A 10,398-nucleotide genomic window follows, 5' to 3' on the forward strand; every position below is an offset into this window, starting at 1 on the left:
ATGGTAATTTGAAATGGGACTTAAAATCCCACTTTCAAATCAAATATGAAACATTAGTACAACATAATAAAAATATTAAATATTACAATAAAAGTATCATAATATAATGTGTTTAAACATAAATAAACAGAAATAATAAAAATTAAAAATCATATAAATTACCAACTGGAACTAAATCAATCTGGATAGGGGTTCCAGTTCATGTCATCGTCCGGGTTCCATGGTTTGTGATAGGGGTACTGGTATACCTGGTTAGGGTCGTAGAGAGTAAATGGCAGTCTCATCTCGGGCTGGTGTGGAGGATAGTAAGCGGGTCGGGTCGGAACGTAGTGATCCTGAGGTGACAGCCGGCTCATAATCTGACGCTGATGATAGTCCCATCTATCATGCTTTCGTTGCCTGGAATGCTCGTAATCATTCCGGGCTTACCACTGCTCCATCCGATGAAATCTCTCTGCGTTTGTCATATCTACCTCCTCTACACGCTGGTAGACATCAGTCATAGCCTCCCGAATGACATCCCTAATGTCATCCGCTTCCTCCATTTCCTCGTCTGAGCCTCTCTCTACCTGAGGATGACTACCTTCATAGGGTATTGCCTGGTTGCGTCTACTTTTTAATACCTTAGCACCCGCATAAACCCTCAATCCTAAAAGCTCAACCTGTTCCCTACATTCCAAAAGTGGACCCCCTTGGTCCTTATCTACACCTAAATACTCTCCAATGAGAGTAACAAAAATACCTCCTCCAATTATCCCCCCTTCCTGTATTCCTTCAACCATCTTAGATAAATAAAAACCAACACAGTAGGGGATATTAACAAAGCCTCTTGGGTCTCGAATACACTTTAAGTAAAATAAATCATGTAAGGTCAATTTTTCCTTGTTGTGACCTCTCTGTGTAATCGAGTTAGCAAAAAATCTATGAATTATACGAAGCTCGGCTCTGTTAATATGTAAGTAGGTATGTGTTCCTCCCCGCCCAAAAACATTATAATCGGACATACGCCTCCAAACGGCGTTCGCATCAAAATTCCTATCTACCCTTTCACCACGATAAATCAAATTCATACAATCGGGTAGTAGTAATTCAGCGGGCGTATATATCTGCAAAGCCCTGGCCATGTCCAGCATGGACATTCTGTACATCCTACGTCCAAGTATAAATCTAAGAAAACTTCTATCATCTAATCTATATACATCTACATTTAATGCTATAGTACTCATCAGCTCAACACACCATTCCTTATATACAGGTCTACGAATGGTGAATAAGCGTTCCCAATCAGTAAAAGAAGAACTGCCATACCTTTGGATCAAATGCTCCCTAACACGGTCAGTAAGTTGGACCCTTTCCAAAGGATTCCAATCAATTACCCTAGGCACCTCTACATCTTTCGTTACTAATTTGAATTTATTACTTTGATATGCCGGGTAATCTCTCCAGCTTCTATCGAATCTCAGATTAGGATGCAATGTATGTTCAGGAATCGTTGGGTATTCTACTGGCGGATGCATCGGAATTACTATAAATTCATTAGCAAACTGTAGCGGATCATAATAAGGTACATGTTGGTCAGGCTGATGTTGTTGTTCCTGTTGTGGTTCTTGTTCGGGTTCTTGCTCGTATTGCGGTTCATATTCTGGTTCAGGTTCTTGTTGTGGTTGTCTAGATGACGATGAAGCACCAGCAGTATCGGTTTTCTGCAAAACACATTAAACACAAAATTTGTGCATCCAAATATGCATTAGTGTTAGCAAAATAACAACTTAAATTAACCACAATAACATGTTCAATCAAAATTAAACTTATACACATTTTCACATTTTTTACAATTCTGCACTTTTTCAAATAAGCACATATGAAAATGTATACAAAATTCATAAGCATTTAACTCAAATAACATGTCAAAATAGTCATTACTAGCAATTAAACAGGTCTCAAATGGCAATTATATCAAATTAATCAAGTTCATGAATTTTAGACTTAAAAAGTCTACTTTAATCTCCAAAAATTATGTTTAGGATCAACGTTTGGATCATTTAGCTACCTAAACATGTTACATTACTTAATTTAGCAATAATTCATGACAAAAATCGGCCATAACCTGTTTATATCAAAAAGCCCCAAATTGCTCAAGAACACAAACTCTAGATTTCTAAAATTTTTGAAGTTTTTGGCTTCAAATCATGTTAAATAGCATCAATCTAGGTTATACATGCATAAAATACTAACAATTTAACACTAATTACACTAGAAATTAACAAAATTGCATTAGGTAAAATATTGGTAATTATCACAAAAACTAAGAAATTTTAGAGTTTAGGGGTGTAATTTTTACCTTTTTGTTGAAGAATCCGAACCTAGGCATGATTAGAGCAAGAAATTTGATGAATTACGGTGAAAAAATGCGAATTTTTGAGAGGGTTTTGAGTGAATTTCGGGTGTTTTGTGTGTGTGTTTGTGGTGAAGACAGACTGCTCGACTGCCTTTTGTCCCTGAGCAATTTTTCAGCTCCATGCGATCGCATGGGGTTGAAGTTCAAAACCCATGCGATCGCATGGGTCTGATATTTTTTTTTTTTTTTTAATAAAAACCTTATACTTTAATAAAACATAAAATTAATAAAATTTAAAAAATTTGTTTCTTTTTAGTATGAGGGCGTTTCGGATCGTTGTCCTAGTCTGTCCCTCGACAAAATTTTAAAATTTGTCAATTCAAAGCGCGGTTTTAAAAATAAGATTTTTGGGTTTTTTAAATGTTTTTGGCATACTTTAGTTCAATACGATTAAAAATAATGATAATAGAAGTTCTCGTCCCTCCCTTGGGTAGAGCAATTTCGGTTCAACGACCTAGTCTTCAACTCACGACGAATTTTAAAAATCAAATTTTTAACTTAACGAAATAAAGTAAATTTTTGTTTTTAAATTCACACCAAACTTAAATTTAAAATGCATAAAATTAAAAATTCATATTATTAAAATTTAAAAAAAAATCACACCAAATTTATATTATAATTTTGTTTTTATACATACAAACTTATATAAAAAAAATATTAATTTTTCAAATATTTACAAACTTAAATATATTGATTTTAAAAAGTTTACAATAATATTTTAATATTAATTTTAAAAACAAAGTGAAAATAAAATTAAAAATCTTTTTGGTCTTTTATCCCACTTTAATCAATCAAATATTATCAAAAATATACGCCCCTCTTTTCGGTAAAGTAATTTCGGCTATATTACCTAATTTTACTCCTGACGAATTTTTGAAATATTTTGGGTTGATTGATTAAAGATATTTATACCTTAAGAATAAACGGTAAATTTCGCAATGATGTAATAAATTTTTGTATGATATCAATAATTTCGGTCGCAAAACCTAATTTTATTGAATACTAATTTAAAACTTTATAGCGAACAATTTAGCGTTTATTATCAAAAGGTTCAAAGCAATAAAACTAAAAATAAAAACTGTACATACTTACCTGTGAAATAGAATTCTTAGTGACCTGCTTTAGCCCACTCATAAGATAGTCGGACTAATTGGTTTTCCATAGCTACATAGGCGTAACCTCGAGCATTCAACGTTTTTTCTTCGAAACATATGAACGGTCCATCTCTGCATAAAGTAACGAATTCGGTATTGGAATATGTCTGATTCGTCGAGCATTTTCCTTTGTGTGACCATTTTCCGCATTTGTGACATCTTTCAAGGTGTCGTGCTCTTCTTTTCACTGCGGATTTTGATTTTCCTTTACCAAACTGTAACTTATTATTTTCGTTCCTGGATTCTTTTCTTACTCCGTCCAATTTACCTCTGATTAATGATACTATTTCACTTGGAAGGGTGTCATTATTACGTTTAGTGATTAAAGCGTGTAGCATTAGACCATGGTTTAATTCACAGGAAGTCTTCATCTCGTAAAACCTAAAAAAAATAAAAATTCAGAATGGGGGGAGAAGACTAGTTCTTTAGGGTCTGCTAGGGAAAGACCATTCGGATTCCATTCTCGAGAACTACACGAAAACAGAAAATCTAACTCTAACAGAAATACATATTACCCTAAAAAGATTCGAACCTCCCCACACTTAGTTGAATTTGTGATTAACGTTATTTTCAATTGGATCATCAACAACTTGTATATCTTTGACTTTTACTTCAATCCATTTGTTGATTTCCTTCGTAACTTTCACAAGTTCAACTAACATAGCCTTTTCTTTTGGCGATAAATTGGATATTAATCGATTACATAACTTAAAGTTTCCCTTAATCCTAGCATCGTGAATCCGTTTATAAAGTTTCTTCGTTAAACTGTTAAAAATGGGTTCATCTAATTTCTTATCATCAACGGGGTTCTTTGTGATCGGATCATCATTAATTGTTTCTTCATCTTCCCCCGGATCATCATTAAGTGTTTCTTCATCTTCCCCATACTTATGCGTTTTTATTGGTTTAACAGTTTTGGTTGGTGGAGATCTAAAATTTCGGTTCACAAAGGTGATCGATTTATCACCATCCCTAAGTGTCATTCTTCGTTCTCTTACATCAATGAATGCCTCGGTGGTTGCTAAAAATGGGCGACCTAAAATTAGAGGAATATCAAGGTTTTCCTCCATTTTGATCACTATGAAGTTTGCAACAAAGGTCAAACTTTCCACATTAACAAGTAAATTATTTGCTATTCCAACCGGGTGTTTAATGGTTAGGTCAAATGATTGAACTCCTATTTTGGTTGGTTTTAATTTACCCATACCTAATCTTTTGTATAAGGAAAGAGGCATAGTATTTGCACTTGCTCCTAAATCTGCGAGTCCATTATATACAGCACCATCATTAAGCAAGCAAGAAATGATAAATTCACCCGGGTCTCCTACTTTAGTAAGTCGAAATGGTTTGTAAACCTTTTTCGGGTGTTCTTTTCTTGGTTCTTCCACTTCTATTTGAACTTCTTGTTCACATTTTTCTTCGTTTCTTGGAATGGGAGGTTTGTATACGAATTCTTCTTCATCACTCCAATTTGAATCCTCCCTATTTTCCAATTTTGATTTTTCATATGTTGTTGATAACATATTTATGTTTTCATTTTGAAGGTTTTCTTGGGTGGTGAAATTATGATTGACTTTATTGTCAACTTCCATCGGACCATATATGCAATGTTTAACTCTGTGACCATTAACTTTAAATTCAATCCCATTTGAATTTATTAACTCTATTGTTCCGTATGGGAAAACTCTTTTGACTATGAATGGTCCAGACCATCTTGATTTCAATTTTCCAGGAAATAGCTTGAATCGTGAATTAAAAAGAAGAACTCTATCTCCTTCTTTAAATTCTTTTGAACTTCTGATTCTTTTATCATGCCATTTCTTTGTTCTTTCCTTATAGATTAACGAATTTTCGTAAGCTTCATGTCTTAATTCTTCTAATTTGTTTAGTTGACTTAATCATAGACGTCCGGCTTCATGTAAATCAAGATTACATGTCTTCAAAGCCCAAAATGCTTTGTGTTCAATTTCTACTGGAAGATGACATGCTTTTCCGTAAACGAGTTTAAAAGGTGTGGTTCCAATTGGAGTTTTGTAGGCTGTTCTAAAAGCCCAGAGTGCATCCTCCAATTTCATGGACCATTCCTTCGGATTTGATCCTACGGTTTTCTCTAGAATACGTTTTAAAGCTCGGTTGGTATTTTCAACTTGTCCACTTGTCTGTGGATGATATGCGGTGGAGATTTTATGAGTTACTCCATATCTTTTGAGAACTTTCTCAAGTTGATTATTACAAAAATGAGTACCCCGATCACTTATTAAAGCTTTCGGTGTTCCAAACCTAGCAAAAAGACGTTTTAAGAAGTTGACTACAACTCGTGCATCGTTAGTTGGGAGAGCTTGTGCTTTCGCCCATTTAGATACATAATCAATGGCAACGAGAATGTAGAGATTATTATGAGATTTTGGAAATGGACCCATAAAGTCAATACCCCGAAAGTCAAATACTTCACATACTTGAATGACATTTTGTGGCATTTCATCACGTTGAATTATTTTTTCGTCCCTTTGACAAGCATCATAGGATTTGCAAAGAAGGTGTGCGTCTTTGAAAATTGTAGGCCAATAGAATCTAGCATCGTAAACTTTTCGTGCTGTAAGTTGAGGCCCATAATGCCCTCTTGTTAGTCCTGTGTGACAATGGTTTAAGATTTGACTAGCTTCATCTCCGAATACACATCGGCGTATTATTCCATCGGGACAACTTTTAAACAAATGTGGATCTTCCCAGAAATAGTGTTTTATATCACTAAAAAATTTCTTTCGTTTTTGGTACGATAATCCTTTTTCAAGGAATCCACATACTAAATAGTTTGCATAGTCTGCAAACCATGGAATTTCATTATAATCTATCTTCAATAGATATTCATCAGGAAATTTGTCTTGTATGGCCGATTCATTCAGAACTTCTAATTTAGGATTTTCAAGACGAGAAAGATGATCAGCGGCGAGATTTTCTGCTCCCTTTTTATCTCGGATTTCAATATCGAACTCTTGTAAGAGTAAGATCCAACGGATTAATCTTAGTTTAGCATCTTGTTTCGAAAATAGGTATCTAAGAGCAGAATGGTCGGTATAGACCACCGTTTTAGCTAGAACGAGATATGAACGAAATTTGTCAAAAGCAAAGACAATAGCAAGGAGTTATTTTTCAGTAGTTGTGTAATTCGTTTGTGCTCCTTGTAACGTCTTACTAGTATAATAAATAGGTTGAAATCGTTTTTCAAACCTTTGTCCTAAAACGGCTCCCATTGCAAAATCACTTGCATCGCACATTAGTGCAAACGGTAAATTCCAATTTGGAGTTATCATAATCGGCGCATTAGTGAGTTTTTCTTTAAGAATATTAAAAGATTTGATACATTCATCTGAAAAAATGAATGGAGCATCCTTTTCTAGGAGTTTATTCATAGGAGTGGCAATTTTAGAAAAATCTTTTATGAAACATCGGTAAAAATCGGCATGCCCTAGAAAACTCCTAACTCCTCTAACATTGGTGGGCTATGGAAGTTTAGCAATTACATCTACTTTAGCTCTATCCACTTCAATTCATTCCTTTGAAATTTTATGAACAAGAACGATGCCTTCTTTAACCATGAAATGGCATTTCTCCCAATTAAGTACTAGATTTGATTGTTCGCATCTAATAAGCATTCATTCAAGATTAACTAGACATGATTCAAATGTATCACCGAAGACTGAAAAGTCATCCATGAAAACTTCCATGCATTCTTCTATCATGTCGTGAAAAATCGCCATCATGCACCTTTGAAAGGTTGCAGGGGCGTTGCAAAGTCCAAATGGCATGCGTTTGTAAGCAAAAGTACCATAGGGGCACATAAATGTGGTTTTCTCTTGGTCCTCGGGTGCTATTGGAATTTGAAAATATCCGGAAAAACCATCAAGAAAATAATAGTAACTATTTCCGGCTAATCTTTCCAACATTTGATCAATGAAAGGTAAGGGAAAGTGATCTTTTCTGGTGGCGTCATTTAATTTTCTATAATCAATACAAACACGTCATCCTGTTACAGTCCTAGTACGAATAAGCTCATTTTTCTCATTTGTGATGACAGTCATGCCACCCTTCTTAGGCACGCATTGAACTGGGCTTACCCATGGACTATCAGAGATTGGATATATTAAACCTGTATCCAGCAGTTTAATAATTTCTTTCTTAACAACATCTTGCATATTAGGATTTAGTCTTCTTTGGCGTTGCACATACGTTTTATGACCTTCTTCCATAAGGATTTTATTTGTGCAATACGAAGGACTTATTCCTTTAATATCATGAATTTTCCATGCAATGGCTGGTTTATGAGCTTTTAGCACAGAAATGAGTTGAGATTTTTCATTTTCAGTAAGAGAAGATGATATTATTACAGGTAATTCAGACTCACCATGTAAATAAGCGTATTCCAAATGGTTTGGAAGTGGCTTTATCTCTAATGTCGGTGGTTCTTCTATCGATGATTTGTATCGATATCTGTCTTCCTCTTTTAGCATTTGAATTTCTTCTGTTGTTGGTTCATATCTATTAGCCATAAGTGTAGCTATCATTTCAGTTTCATCAATTGGTTCAGTTCCTTCTCCTAAAGAACATTCTCATGTTCCTTGTAATTCTGGAAATTCTTCTAACAATTCTGCATGTGATTCTATAGTTTGAATATAATAAAATGTATCATCTGCAGATTGCGGTTGTTGCATGGCTCTATCAACTGAAAAGGTAACACTCTCGTCCTCTATACTTAGGGCCAGTTTCTTACCGAACACGTCTATCATTGCTTTAGCCGTGTTTAAGAATGGTCTTCCTAATATGAAAGGAACCTGAGAATCTTCTTCCATATCCAAAATAACAAAATCTACTGGAAATACTAAAGTACCAACTTTAACTAGCATGTTCTCCATTATCCCTCTAGAATATTTTACTGATTGATCGGCTAGTTGTATACTTATTCTTGTTGGTTTCAATTCTCTAAGGTCTAGTTTAGTGTATAATGAATACGACATTAAATTTATACTAGCACCTAAGTCTGCCAATGCTTCTATTGAACTAAGACTACCCAGAAAATATGGAATTGTGAAACTTCCTAAATCAGATAGTTTTTCTGGTATCTTATTCAACAGCACTGCAGAACAATTAGCATTCATAGTAACATCCGAGAGTTCTTCCATTTTCTTTCTATTTGTGATTAGATCATTCAGAAATTTAGCATATCTAGGCATTCCTGAAATCACATCAATGAAAGGAAGATTGACATTTATCTGTTTAAACATATCCAAGAATTTGGATTGCTCGGCTTCAAGTCTTTCTTTTCTCATTTTACTCGGGTAAGGAAGTGGTGGCTGGTATGGTTTAACATAAGGTTTAGCCTTAACTGTGTTATCTTCATTAACCTTTTCAACTACCGGTTCTTTTTCCTTATCTTGATCAGATTGTGGTTCTTGTGGAGTAGGAATAGCTTCATCAGAAATTTCAGGTGGTTTAAGTGTAATACCACTTCTTGTGGTAATGGCTTTAGCTGTTTCATTTCGGGGGTTAGCATTTGTATCACTATGTAGACTTTCTGATTTTCTTTCACCTATTAACCTTGCTAGGTTGCTTACTTCTTGTTCCAGATTTTGAATAGAAGCTTGTTGATTTCTAAATGCTTGAGCATTTTGTTCATTGGTTTGTTTCTGAGATGTGAAAAACTGTGTTTGAGATTCAACTAGCTTCGACATCATATCTTCTAAATTTGGCTTTTTATCATCGGTTTGTGGTGGTTTATTTTGAAAATTAGGTCTTTGCTGATTGTAAGTATTGTTGGATATTTGTTGATTGCTAGGACCTTGTTGGTTGTTGTATGGAACATTTCTGTTATAATTCTGATTTTGATTGTAGATTGGTCTTGGCGGTTGATAATTATTCTGATAATTATTTCCAGGCCTTTGGTTTATGTATGAAACATTCTCTCTTTGTTCCATTGTTAGTTCAATACTGAGACAATCTTTTGTCAAATGTGGTCCTCCACACTGCTCACAACTAATTCTTATTGAGTGAATATCTTTAGTCATCTTTTCCATTCGTCTCTCGACAGCATCTATCTTTGCAGAAATGGAATCTAAGTCATGGCTAGAATCGGCTCTAGCTGCTTTAGATGATCTAACGATATCTTTTTCATGGTGCCACTCATGTGAGTGGAAAGCAGTGTTATCAATAATTTTGTAAGCATTAGTTGCGGTTTTCTTCATAATAGAACCACCAGCTGCTATATCGATGTCTTTCCTTGTAGTGATGTCGCATCCTTGGTAGAATATTTGTACTATTTGACAAGTATCTAAACCATGTTGCGGACATCCTCTTAATAACTTTCCAAATCTTGTCCATGCCTCATATAAAGTTTCGTTTGGCTTTTGTGTGAATGTAACAATTTCTTCTTGAAGTCTCACGGCTTTAGATGCCGGAAAGAATTGTTTAAGAAAATTTTCAACTAAAACATCCCATGTATCAATCGCCCCTTCAGGTAACGATTCTAACCAATCTTTGGCTTCTCCCTTTAAAGTCCAGGGAAATAACATGAGATATATCTGTTCATCCTCCACTTCTCTTATTTTAAATAGTGTGCAGATCCTATTAAAGGTACGAAGATGTTCATTTGGATCTTCCTTCGGCGCACCACTAAATTGGCATTGATTAGTTACCATGTGTAGGATTTATCCATTGATTTCATAATCTGGCGCATTAATGTAAGGTTGAGTAATTGCGTGACCTTGGCCAGTGCGTTTAGCTCTCATTCGGTCTTCCATACTTAGAGGTTCCAGATTTTCCATGATTGAATTTGTTGAATCTGAATCACTATAG

At 34.8% G+C, this 10,398-nt stretch overlaps 1 non-coding gene across 1 annotated transcript; it reads left to right on the forward strand.

The window, feature by feature from the left end:
- The first annotated feature begins 9,876 nt into the window (after nucleotides 1-9,876).
- LOC139903484 (small nucleolar RNA R71) lies at nucleotides 9,877-9,983 on the forward strand. The gene has a single exon (XR_011778300.1). It is a non-coding gene; the product is annotated as a small nucleolar RNA R71 (small nucleolar RNA).
- The last annotated feature ends 415 nt before the right edge of the window (nucleotides 9,984-10,398 follow it).

The sequence above is a fragment of the Rutidosis leptorrhynchoides genome, chromosome 3 (assembly GCF_046630445.1).
Source record: "Rutidosis leptorrhynchoides isolate AG116_Rl617_1_P2 chromosome 3, CSIRO_AGI_Rlap_v1, whole genome shotgun sequence".
NCBI classification, from domain to species: domain Eukaryota; kingdom Viridiplantae; phylum Streptophyta; class Magnoliopsida; order Asterales; family Asteraceae; genus Rutidosis; species Rutidosis leptorrhynchoides.